The 12,316-nt window shown below is 46.4% G+C and overlaps 1 protein-coding gene, 1 long non-coding RNA gene and 1 pseudogene across 5 annotated transcripts in view; 2 read left to right on the top strand and 1 right to left on the bottom strand.

The window, feature by feature from the left end:
• The window catches only part of Nsmce2 (NSE2 (MMS21) homolog, SMC5-SMC6 complex SUMO ligase), a 208,979-nt gene that overhangs the window by 177,325 nt on the left and 19,338 nt on the right, over nt 1-12,316 (top strand). The window lies entirely within an intron of this gene.
• LOC101980443 lies at nt 4,895-7,736 on the bottom strand. The gene is made up of 3 exons (XR_258424.3): nt 7,373-7,736; nt 6,473-6,719; nt 4,895-5,424 (listed from the first exon to the last, which is right to left on the bottom strand). It is a non-coding gene; the product is annotated as an uncharacterized LOC101980443 (long non-coding RNA).
• LOC101980720 lies at nt 11,626-12,183 on the top strand (annotated as a pseudogene).

Here is a 12,316-nt window from a genome sequence, read left to right as displayed (position 1 = left end):
TTCTAAACAGAAGGAGGGAGGGATCTAATTACTTTGGGAACTTGAAGGAGACAGCCTTGTCTGGGGGGAAACACCAAGCCGAGAATGCAGCACTTGTTCCCAAGGGGAGTCATACAGAAAACAGGTCCTGTGCGCATGCCAGGCCAGCAGAGTCGGAATCCCCAGGAGTGGAGAACCTAGACTTTACAGGTTTGGGAGACATTGCCACGGCCATTTTCCAGATGAGAAAAACAGGCCCAAGAGGAAAAGTGATTCCTGATTCCCCCAACGTCACTCCCGGGGCCAGTTAGTGACCAAGGCCAGCCTCGGGTTCACTCTCAGCTAGTACAGGGTCTTCCCAGCACTGCCCTGGTTCTCTAGTTCTCTACTCGCTGAGGAGAAAGGGCAATTGAGTCTCTGCTAGAGAGAGCCTTCTGACCTTAAAGGCCCGCTGTGGTGCTAAGTGAGTTAAAAGATGTTCCGTTCACGGTGTCCTTTGCTGACAGTCTGTTCTGGAGACAACTGAAAGGTGCTAAATTAAGCCTTTTTTCAGAGAGGTCTGAGTCATGTAGTGGCAGCTGTCAGTGCCTTGCTGGAGATGCTTTGATCATTGTCATCTAAATGCACACATTAGTCCTGTATGCCATGGTGTATTGTGCTGCATTAAGGGACTTACCCAGATAATGGGCTCTTCCCTTGGAGACATCAAGGAAGACCAAAGGCTTACAGGTTACTCTCAGGACAGGAGAAGACGTGGGAGCCACAGATCAGATAGCACTAGCAATCTGATCTCCCAGCCAAGAAGGGTTTGAATGTATCCTACCTGCCCAGTTGACATAGAGAAGGGAAGTACCTAGCTCAGGTCACATGGGAATTTGGGAGCAGATGATAGGATGCAGTGGAACAGAATTGATTTCCTCAAGGGAGTTTCCTCTATTCCATCAGGAAGGCTTTCATTAGGAGTCGGCATTTCAGGGACATCTGGAAATGAGGTCTGGGATACCAGTCCATATCATAGGTGACCATGGGCATGTGTTTGAGAAGAATTGTGCCCCGAAAAATAACCATGTAGTATCTTGAATTAACCCAGCTGTGACGCAGTGGGTATAGCTGTTTTACACCATGGAGAGAGATCAGAGTAGGAATCTGAAGAGTCCAAAACTCACCAAACAATTACCAACGGACAGGACTGTGAGGGATCCTGTTGGCTGAGTGGGTGGTGGGAAGTGGTTCAGGTGGGTTGAAATCACCACTACCGTTCCTGAACAGCTATTCATGTCATGTCCAATGTCTAGCATGTTGCATAAAATGTCTTTTCCCTCAAAACAGCCTTTCAGACAAGTAGTTTCATCCAAACCAGTGATCTGTGCCAATGAATGCCCACACAGACCGGGTGGCTTGCTCAAAAGCACAGGTCCCTCAGGAGGCAGTATTCGTGCTTTTGCTGGTTCCTTCCTGAGGCCTCTCTCAGGGTGTTGGGGGGGAGGGGGCGTTAGAGACACCCAAATAGGAGGTTATTGAAAATTTCTATCTGGGCCTGCAAACAAAGAGAGGAATAAAATGTTGGTTGAGGGTGGGTTGTAATGATTGGAAAGAGCAGGAAAATAGCTCAAGTTCTTGTCATTGTCTTAATGATGCTTAAGAAAGGACAAATGAAAAATGACCAGAGGTTGCTTACTTGGCAGATCATTGGCATGGTGGCATCACCCATCAAGATAGGAAAGAGGAAGGTACCTCAAAAATAGAAAGGATGTCATTTATAATCAGCTTTACTGATGAATCAGAGTGTTTAGCATCGAAAATAGACCATGCCCAACCAAGAAAAGGTCAAAGCAAAGGAATATGCTAATGTATCATCTCTACAGATGATAGCACAGTGTTCAGTGACCTAGACTCCCCCAAGATCTGCCACAGGCCTATGTGCATTCAATATTGGATACATGAATGGATATGACTAGGAATGGAAAAATTGCAAACTCGGGGAGGCCGTGTGTTATCTATCATGCCAGCCTTGCAATGGAGAGAAAATAGGGGACGTAAGCCTGGCAGGACCAGCTCCTATAGGAATGGATCATTGATATTTCTTTTTTTTAAAGTTGGGAAAGACAGCTTTTAGACAGGAAGAAAAGGTAAACACGTCTAGTCTCCTAGAATCCAGGGAAGGGAAAAGGAGGAAAGACTTAGCAGCATTTCTGTGCTGACCACATTGGTCAGTTATTCATTAGGTTAGAAACTTGTTTAAATCTTTTCAGTAGACCTGCAAATTCAGCATCCCATTTACACATGCAGAAAAGAGGCACGAGTACACAGGTAGGTGAGGGAGAGGCAGACTTTTCCCAGGCCTGACTCTGCCATGTCTTCTGTGTCCCTGCTGCCTCAGCGGGGCATCGGAGAAGAGCAAGGAAGGCTAGTTATGTACAGAGCCAGAAGTTGTGAAGAAATCAGGATCAGAGTAGCGTTCTGAGAACTAGTGGGAGCCTGGTGCCTTAGAACTGCAGACCTGAAATGACCGAAGCTGGCCACAAGGAAATTCACACAGTTGAGTTCACATTGCCATGCCGTGTGTGGCATTGTGCTGCTCGGTAGGTGGAGGACTGAGTATTAGTCATCCAGGAATGATGGGGCTTGTCTCTCCAAACGAGTGCAGGCCATTGTGTCCGGAAATATCCCCCATAACCCCCATGTCCTTTTTGTTTACCCATTCAGTGACATGGGCTACCTGCCACCGATGAACTGTGAGTTAATGTGAATCGCAACTAGTTGGTGATCTTTGCTAAAACACAATTAAATTTGAAAAAGCCAGGCTACCTGTGTGTGATTGAGATCTTTGTAATCTTAAGGTGAGAAGAGACAGATGGGCAAAGGTCTGGCTCCAAGAGTAGGCAAAAGTGTACTTCGTCTCCCTGGGAAGACACATCCCAGCCCCTGAATTCAGTTGTGCTCTTGTGGCTGACTTGCAGCCCTGCTCCCCCTCCAAGTGTGTGACAGGTCTAAACATAATTCCTCTCTATAGTCCACTGACTCTTGTAACACAGTTTCCAGAACGTTAGTAATAGCCACATTGCACCTACATGCTATACTTGGGTAACCACCTCTGTTGCTCAATTTACTTAATATTGGTCACAGTGAAACATGTTTTCATCACTTGAAATCCAAATTTTATTTGCCAGGTTACTAATGGCCATTTATTTCTGTAACATAAATTAGGATGTTGTGCAAGTTTGGCTTGTAAGCAGGTTGACTCTTGAAGTCCCGGGCAGCCCGTGGGCTCAGTGTTGGGAGTTGTTTGGGTTGCCCAAGCCAGATAGCCACAAAAACTTTTGCCTGCCTGCTTCCTTTTTTAAGATGGTCTGATAACGATTATAAAGGGTTTAAAACCAGAGTGGGCTCTGGAGACTCTGGTGTCTGCCCTCCTGCCTGTTCTCATGCTTCAATTTTCAGACTGGAGAAGGAATAGGGTCAAGAGAAAAGTATATATAGCCTACCTTCCCAGGTCACAAAGACGGGGCTTTCAAGTCATTCTGCCTGTTCCTCCAAAGTGCTGCTTTCTTCCAGTTAGTAAACACCTAACCCAAAAGCTATCTGTTGATGTGGTTTGGCCAGAGAAGGACTCAGCGCCTGCCTATGAAATAAAAAGCTTTTTCCACATACTGGGGTCAAGTGAATACAAGTTTCCTCCTGCAAGGCCTCCCAGAGTTCCCTCAACTTGAGTCTCTTTTCACTTTTCCTTTGAAAAGCCATGTTCCCTTTCTACTTAGGAAGAAAGCCTGCCTTGTTCTGACTGCAGCATGCAAGTACCTATTGCATCAAAATTCCCAGGCAGAGCAAAAGCCTAGGGATGACCCACTTCTGACTTGATTAGCCAGGCAGCGAGCATTTTACCGGAACGTTAGAGGTGATGCAGAGGAGAAAAAGCAAGTTAGCAATTACATAGTTATATAGTTAACATGGTACAAGATGAAAGCCTGCCTGCATTATACTAACCTGAGTGCTGCAGACTCTGAGTCCGCCTGCAGACTGTTCTTTCTGAACATGGTGCCTGCTGTCAGCAGTGGGGTTTAGATAAATTTTATCCAACAGTAGTAACATGATGAGAAGCAAGGTGTATGATAATGTTTTTGATAGGACCTGACCCGGGGCATCATGTGGCTTCAGACACCTTGAGATCTGAATTCAGAAAAGGGGTTTTACAAAGATTCCCACAAAAAGCTAATTATAGCTCCAGACTGAGATTCACAATGGACGTGAAGGTCAAGGATGTGCAGACAGACTGGAGAACACTTAGTACCTCCTCACAAGATCAGACTGACCCTAGAGAAATCGTGTCAAGATGTTCTGTGTGACTGCCAAGCAGAGGTACATTTTAGACTGCACCTGCTGCCCGGCTGCCGTGCAAAGGTCTTCGGCAGCGTCTGGAGCCTTTCTGCTGTGCCTGCTCTCCTGTCTATGCCCTGGCTTGTCTCCCCAGTGCGGATGTCTCCAGTGCCCTGCTTTCCCCTGAGCTCCCTGCAGTGCTGTTTCTCTTAGGAGTCTTGCTAGAGCTCACAGAACACATGCCACATGTTGTCATGGCACTTTCTGACCCAGCACAAGGCAGTGAACTCTTGTCTTACTTCCCTTAGCGCACACAGGCCTCCCAAGCATGGCAGGAACTTACCTCAGTGGGGGGGGGGGGTGAGGAACCAGGAAAGCATGTTCCTATGTTCAGGGCCTCCTAAACATGGCTGGAACTTACCTTGGTAGCGGGTGCCAGCATGCTCCTATGTGGGCTTTTTAATCAATTACCATTTTGGAAAGTGTCAAGTGATGTTGAGAAAACCTCCTCTGGGGTGCTTTGGTCACTGGTGTAATTGACATGAGGGCTTTGTACATCTCTTGGGAATTTCTGTCCCTGTGCCCTCCGTGGAAAATGGAAGGGTGACAGTGCCTGTGTCACAGGTTTGCCTGCTGTTGCTCATCTCACCCTCCTTTCCCTTGGGTGAGCCCCAGTATCACTGTCCCTTCTGTAATCATCGCATGAGGCCTCCCTGAGTGCTCCCCCATCCCAGAGCTCACCTCTGTCCCCACACTTGCTGTGCCACAGGATGCCTTGCCTGCTTCGTCTCAACCCTGCCCTCCATGCCCAGACAGTTGCCAAATGAAAGTTGCATGAATCATTTCTCAGGCTCCTAAATGAGGAAGAGAGAATTCTTTAAGGTTTGCTCCTGATCTTAGAAATCGAAACCTCCAGTGTCTTTAACACATGAAACTTGACCATCCTTCGGCTTCGGGTCTCAGTTTTCCTCTCACAGGGGTGATAACACTCCAAGAGTCATCATGAAACTAGGCTGAAGCTGGAGCCCGGCATGATGCCACATGCCTGTAATTCCAGTACTGGGAGACAGAGGCAGGAGTTCAAGGTCAGCCTCAGGTACTGGTGAGTTCACAACCAGCCTCGACAAGACCCTGTCTCAAAGAGAAAGAAAGAAGGGAAAGGAAACAGATACTCTGTACAGCCACTGACCATGGCTGACTGAGTTTGATTCTATCTCAGTATTAATTCTGAAAAATAAAGCCGTATTTTAGGATTCCTTCCTCATCCGTCACTCTGCTGTCCATGGGAGCGTGTTTGCCTGTGTTGTTCTATTTGTGCTGGCTTTACTACTTTGATCTCCTTAGAAGCTGAATCACACTTTTGGAATGAAATAGTCATGGGCTTCTTTATCATTAACTTTTTTTTTACTATTTAATTTAGAATAAGAACAAGATGATAAAATTAGATACAAGAGGCCTCTGTGTCATCAAGTAACCTAGCCTACTTTGAGTAACAAAAATAAATTTGCTTTAAATACTTGCCAGCTCGTTTGGGCCAGCTTTGTTAGGATGAATGGCCTTCAGTCTTGTGCAGTGTGAGAAGCCATCTCTCCCTTAGAGCTCTTCCTGACAATTAAACTCTCCCTCTTCTTAATTTCATTCCAGTGCTCCTAATTATGACCCTGTAATTAGCGTGCTGATTACATCCCCTGCGTGATTTCTCTGCCTCCTTGATGTTCACCCTTCATTTATTTTTAGTGTGCTTCTTCTCTCTGCTCTTGAAGCCCCTGCCTACCTGTCCCCCACAGGGCTTGTAGCTCAGGGCTCGGCGTTAGGGAAGCTCGTCCTGTAGCCGCCTTGCTGCTCCAGATTTACTTGCTTTTGTCATGAACACCACATGGTATAGCTAAGGAAGAGAGCTATGGTCTGGGGACCCTGAGAGCTGTGGTACAGTCTTGTCCTCCGCCATGCTGGGCGATGTCTGTTCATTGCTGCATTCAGAATGATGCAGATCCGGCCCAGCATCCCATGTAGGAATTGCATTTGGACCCACAGCGCCTTCTTCATTGTCTCCTCAGGGTGGCAATTATCTGGAATCTTCATGGAGTTCATAAAGCAAATGCTTGGGAGCTTTCGCCTCTCACTTTCTCTTTCCTTACTCTTTTTTAATTTTATTTATTTATTTTTTGTCCCCACTTACCAATAAGATGTTCCACTCAGAGCAATACTATCTTCTGTGATGTAGGACCACAGGCACCCAAATCTCAGACCACCACAGGTTTGAAAGCAGAAAGACAGGCCAGCCAGTCAACTTCCTTTGTTTTTCAGAAACCATTCCCAGAGTCCTCATGTTGTTTCTGGCTTTGTTGCCACCTTAATCCATTTACTGGGTTTCCCTCCCCTCTCTCTGATGAGGGCAAGATGTTTTAGTTCGTCTTCACAATGGCCTAATGAGATGGAGAAGAGGACACGTTAAGGAAATACCCGTCCAGAGTTGGTGGCAGAGCCAGCCAGTGGTTCTGAGGCCTGGACTCTGCCCAAGCCGCTGTGTATATGCCTACAGGAAATAGAACCCCCTTCTCTGCAGAAGAGCTGGAGAGTGAGCAGAGCAGTTGGAAATCCACAAGGACCCTAGAAGAATGCAGTCCACATCCCACCACTGTGCCCTTGCCCGTGTACCATGCATGGGAGTCTAGAGGTAGTGAAAGCCGGCCTTGGAAAGCATGCAGATTAGTGGGCCACTGTGGCTGATAACACGTAATTCTGAAGGATGTGTTTACTTCCCCACAGTGCAGTTGGGGGTCTCCTGGGGACTCCTGGGAGCTCTCCAGAGAAGGTAGAGTGCCTTCCTGGACCCGTCTTGGTTCCTTCCTTCTGTGTGGCAGAGACAGGGCTTGTATACATCATGACCTGTGTCAATGCTGCGGCCATGTTCCCACGCTTGCTCCACTCTCCGCACCTCCCAGTGAACAAGGTCTGCCCTCCCTGGCTTTCCTGGAAGTGAGGACAGAAAAGACCAAGCGTTCCGTGCTAAGCACATTGGGAAGCCCCGTAAATGTCATGACGTTTTAAGTGTTTACAGAATGAGCAAATGACTCACATCTATTGTATACATCCACCAGAGCTGTGTCCTGAGCTGATCCTTATTGTGCAGTCCTGTGTCTTCCTGCACATGTGAGGAGGGTTCCAGAGAGGCCCGGACGTGGGGGTGGGACAAGGAAAGGGGACAGGAACTTAGGAGCTTCATCAGTGGGTGCTTTCATGGGTTTTCAGTCGATCACCCTCATCTGCCAGCTTCTTGCGTCTTCCTTCCTGCTCCCTCCTCTTTGTCCTCTCTTGTATTTCTTTCAGTCAGCAGAACTTTCCCTTTGGGTGGGATGTTCTTTGTTGGCCTAACTTCAGACAGAACTGTGCAAGCTGAGGGCAGACTGTGGATGTTCCTTTAGCACAGGAAATCCCGCCCTGATGACCTGGCCACTTGGCCAGTGAGGAACCAAGCTACTCTGTGGGTAACTTTGTGACATCATGGTGACAGGATGGTTAAGACCCCTCAAGCTTTGACATTTAAAATTTCTTCCTAGGCCAGCCAGTCCCAGCACTCTTGAAGGCAGGCAGACCTTGGCTAAAAAAATAAAAAAAAATAAAAATTTTCTTCCATAATAAACATACTTTAGAGGTTGACCTCCTGGCTTTAAAAAGAAAAAAAAAATTTAAGTACCTTGTGCCAACATAGGGAGTTGGAGTTTTTGTCTGCTTATTTTATTTTGCTTATTTTGTATATATTTTGTGAGGGGGTTGTTTTGAGACAGAACTCTACTGCGTATTCCAGGCTAGCCTTGAATTTTTTTTCAGTATATGTGTTTTGACTCTCTATGTATGTATGTATGTATGTATGTATGTATGTATATGTGTATATATATATATATGTACACACACACAGACACACGCGTGCGCGCACACACACACACACACACACACACACACACACACGTCTGCTCCCCTTGGAGGTCATAAAAGGACAGAGCATTGGGTCCTCCTGGATCTGGAGTTAAAGATGGTTGTGAACCACCATGTGGGTTCTGGGTCCAACCTGGCCTGTTTGTAAAAGCAGCAAGTATTCTTAACTGCTGAGCCATCTCTTCAGCCTCTTGAGTCCAGGGATTACATGCATTTTTTTTTTTGAGATACTTGCTCCTACTGTAGCCCAGGCTGGCCTCAAACTCATAGCAGTCCTCCTGCCTCAGCCTTCAGAGTGCTGGGATTAAAGGGCTGAGCCACCACCACACCTGACCTGAAAATCAATCTTAACACTCTTTAGCAAAAAAGATATTAAAAGGAAACATGAAATAAAGGGAACTGGTAAGGTGGCTCATAACTGGAAGCTTTTTTTGCGGGGGACCCCGGTTCAGTTCCCTGTACCCCAGTGTAGTCAACAACTACCCACAGCTCCAGTTGGGGGGCTCCAGCACCCTCTCTGACCTCTGTGGACACCCAGGAGGGTAAAATGATAGAATAGTAACAGCAGCACCATTTTAAAAGAAAACATAAGCTTATGTAGTTGCTATGAAAGGTCTGTGGCATTTTCCAAGTCTCACACTGAGTATTTCTGATGATTCTTGATTAAGTCTGGATCTGCAAGGAAACGCACGCCTGTCTTGTCAGCCCCAGGACTGTACTGGACACTGGCAGGTGGGACTGGCGACCACCGGTGACAAGAACACAGGTTCTTGCCCCCTTCTGCACGTTCTCCTAAAACAGCCACCTTTAAGGATTACAGTTCAGCTTTGACTTTGAGAAGCTTTAGAAAACAAACCACAATAATAGGGCTAGCCTTATTCTCTTCTTCAGTTCTCACTGTCTGCATAGCCACTTGACTAGTGTTTTGTCCAGAGGTGCCAAAGTTAGAAGAGACGCTGTGGTGTGGTGATTGGAATAAAAATAGCCCCTATAGGCTCAAATATTTGATTCCTTAGTAACTAGGCACTCTAAACTGTCTGATAGGTTAGAAGGATTAGGAGGTGTGACCTTGTTGGAAGAAGTGTGACATTGGGGTAGGCTTTGCAGTTCAACAGCCCATGCCAGAGCCGGTCATACTCTTCTCTGCCCGTGAAGCAGATGTAGCTCTCAGCTCCTGCTCCAGCACAATGCTGTCCGCCATGTTCCCCGCCATGATGATGGACTCAGCCTCTGAACCTGTAAGCCAAGTCCCCAATTGAGTATTTTCCCATGATGTCTTCTTCACAGCAATAGAACAGTAACTAAGGCACATGGGTAAATTGATTCGTTCTGTTAATTAGTTGATTTAATGATATGAATAAGATATCAGTGTACTAGCTTATATCTTATAGGATAGACCATCTAGAATATATCATTCTATAGTGTCGTAATCCCTGTCCTCATGAAAATTAAAACATTGTATTTATAAAGCTGAGAGTTTATAAATCTCAGTTCCTTTTTTAAATAGCTTGATCTTTGGGCTTTGTTTCATCATCTGTTTCAGTTTGACACATGGGATAAATGTGACCACCAACAGTACCATCGATCTTACCAGTCTCATAAGTTTTGCCTGATCTCATGATGGTGTAGAAAAGGCTCAGAAACCATTGCTGGCTCCTCTGTTGGTGCTCACAGTTACTGTAACCATGTCAGCTGCACGTGGTGGACCACACAGCTCATCATATTTTCTCTCCATTTTTTCTATATGCTAGTTAACTTTTGAAAATATTTTTGTGTGTGTACTTTGGGGGTGGGGGGGTCACGTGCATCCCACAGCACACATGTCAGTGTCAAAGGACATCTTGTGGGGCTTAATTACCCTCTTCTACCATGTGGGCTTCTGGGAGTTAGCTCAGATCATCAGGCTGGAGTGCAGGAGTCCTGCCTCAAAAGGGGGGGAAACATTACAAATAACAGTGCTGTGGTTTACTTAACTTCAGTCTGGGGCTGGGGTGGGGTTCAAGATTAGAGCACTACACATATTCTGGCACTACACAGAATAAAAATTCTTAGTCTGGAGACGGAGAGACAGCTTAGTGATTATAAGAGTATGAACTTCTCTCACAGGGAACCCAAGTTTATTGCCCAGGGCCTGTGTTGGGCAACTCAGAACCATCTGCAGCCCCAGTCCCACGAGGGCTGATGCCCCCTTCTGGACTCTGCAGGTACCTGCACTCACATGCACATATACATGCACATATACACATAATTTAAAATAAACATATTTTTCTAAATCCACACTCTATCAAATATCTATTTTCAGATGCTTTTATTTGTAAAAATACAACTTTTATTATAGAAGCTGCTATGCTTAAGTTTCTACAGTTGCAGATCTCCCTACTTGGTAGATTCAACAAGGTTAAAGCAGTAGACACATTTTTATAACTGTTATATGCTCCTCTGGATTCAAATGCTTTGGGGCAAAGAAAGAGAATCAGAATTTATGTAAGGCCCTACTCTGATGTTGTTTACATCTGGGAATATGACATCTGACTTTGGGGCATTTAGTTCTGGCTGAGTGGCGTGGCATGGAGACTGTACAGTGATGTGGCTTGGGTGGTGTCATGTGACTTCTGGAAAAATGAGAAATCACATCAAACCAAGTTATTGTCCTCTAGGGTAATTGCCTTCCAAACAGTCTTTTTAGCCACCCTTGGTAGCTCATGTCTGTGATCCTAGCAGGAGCCACGCTTCCAAACAGCCTTTTTAGCCACCCTTGGTAGCTCATGTCTGTAATCCTAGCAGGAGCCACGTTTTCAAGGCCAGCTTGGGTAATATAGCAAGACTCAGGCAAGTCAGGGCTTGAGACTATGAGTCCCTGACTCAAGACAAACAGCAACACTAGTCTTCTTAGGTCTCTGGGTATGTGACTCACTGGTGGGCACTTGCCTTGCAGGCTTGAGGTCCTGGGTTTGATCCCTGCAGGGGCTGAGGAGAATCAGTTTACACATAACCACACCAAAAGCTCCTGCTTCAGTTGCTGGGCCTTCACTGAACATCCACGAAGCTCCTGCTTTTTCTGTCGTGATGATAGTGGGAAGATGAAGGAGGCAGAGTCCCCTCCATCAGGGAGTCTGTAGCCTGGTGGGGAAGTGACGAAGTGGGGCTGGAGGAGGGTGTTCCTCTGCTGTAGGACCACGCAGAGGGAAGACTTGAATTGAGTCTTGAAGAATGGTCAGGGATTGGTGGGGGAAGAAGGAAGAGGTAATGAAAGAACATGGTAGAGTTGGACAAAATGTAAGTAGTTTGGTATGGATGCTGGGCTTGGGTTTGAAGTAGGAAGCCATGAGAGACCAGGATTCTCTAGGTGCCAGTGAAACACCTTGTCCTATCAGAAACTATAATTGTAGACATGATGCGGCGCACGGCCTGCCAATATGGCGGTGTGCATAGCGGTGATCGCCAAGGAGAATTACCCTCTGTACATCCGCAGCACTCCCACAGAGGATGAGCTCAAGTTCCACTACATGGTGCACACGTCCCTGGATGTGGTAGATGAGAAGATCTCGGCCATGGGGAAGGCACTGGTGGACCAGAGGGAGCTGTACCTGGGCCTGCTCTACCCCACTGAGGACTACAAGGTATATGGCTATATGACCAATTCCAAGGTGAAATTTGTCATGGTGGTGGATTCCTCCAATACAGCCCTTCGAGACAACGAGATCCGCAGTATGTTCCGGAAGCTGCATAACTCTTACACAGATGTGTTGTGCAACCCCTTCTATAACCCCGGAGACCGCATCCAGTCAAGGGCCTTTGATAACATGGTAACTTCGATGATGATCCAGGTCTGCTGAGCTGGACCTACGCCCCAGTCGCCTGGAAAAGAAGCCTGTGTTAACCCTGTCTGATGATTATTTATTCCCCTCCCTCTCCCTGACTGTAACCCGCGGGCAAAGCTGTGTGCCTTGTACCTTCCCACTAAAGTCTTCCCATGATGAAAAAAAAAAAGAGAAACTATAATTGTAGACCTATCTAGTTGGGATGCAAAGAATAAACTGGAAAAATGGGTGAGCAAAGAACTTTGTGTAATAAGTAAAACAGGGAG

Source organism: Microtus ochrogaster, chromosome 15, assembly GCF_000317375.1.
Source record: "Microtus ochrogaster isolate Prairie Vole_2 chromosome 15, MicOch1.0, whole genome shotgun sequence".
In the NCBI taxonomy this organism is placed as follows: Eukaryota; Metazoa; Chordata; class Mammalia; order Rodentia; family Cricetidae; genus Microtus; species Microtus ochrogaster.
The sequence above is the reverse complement of the archived record's forward strand: the minus strand, read 5'-3'. Positions and strand labels throughout refer to the sequence as shown.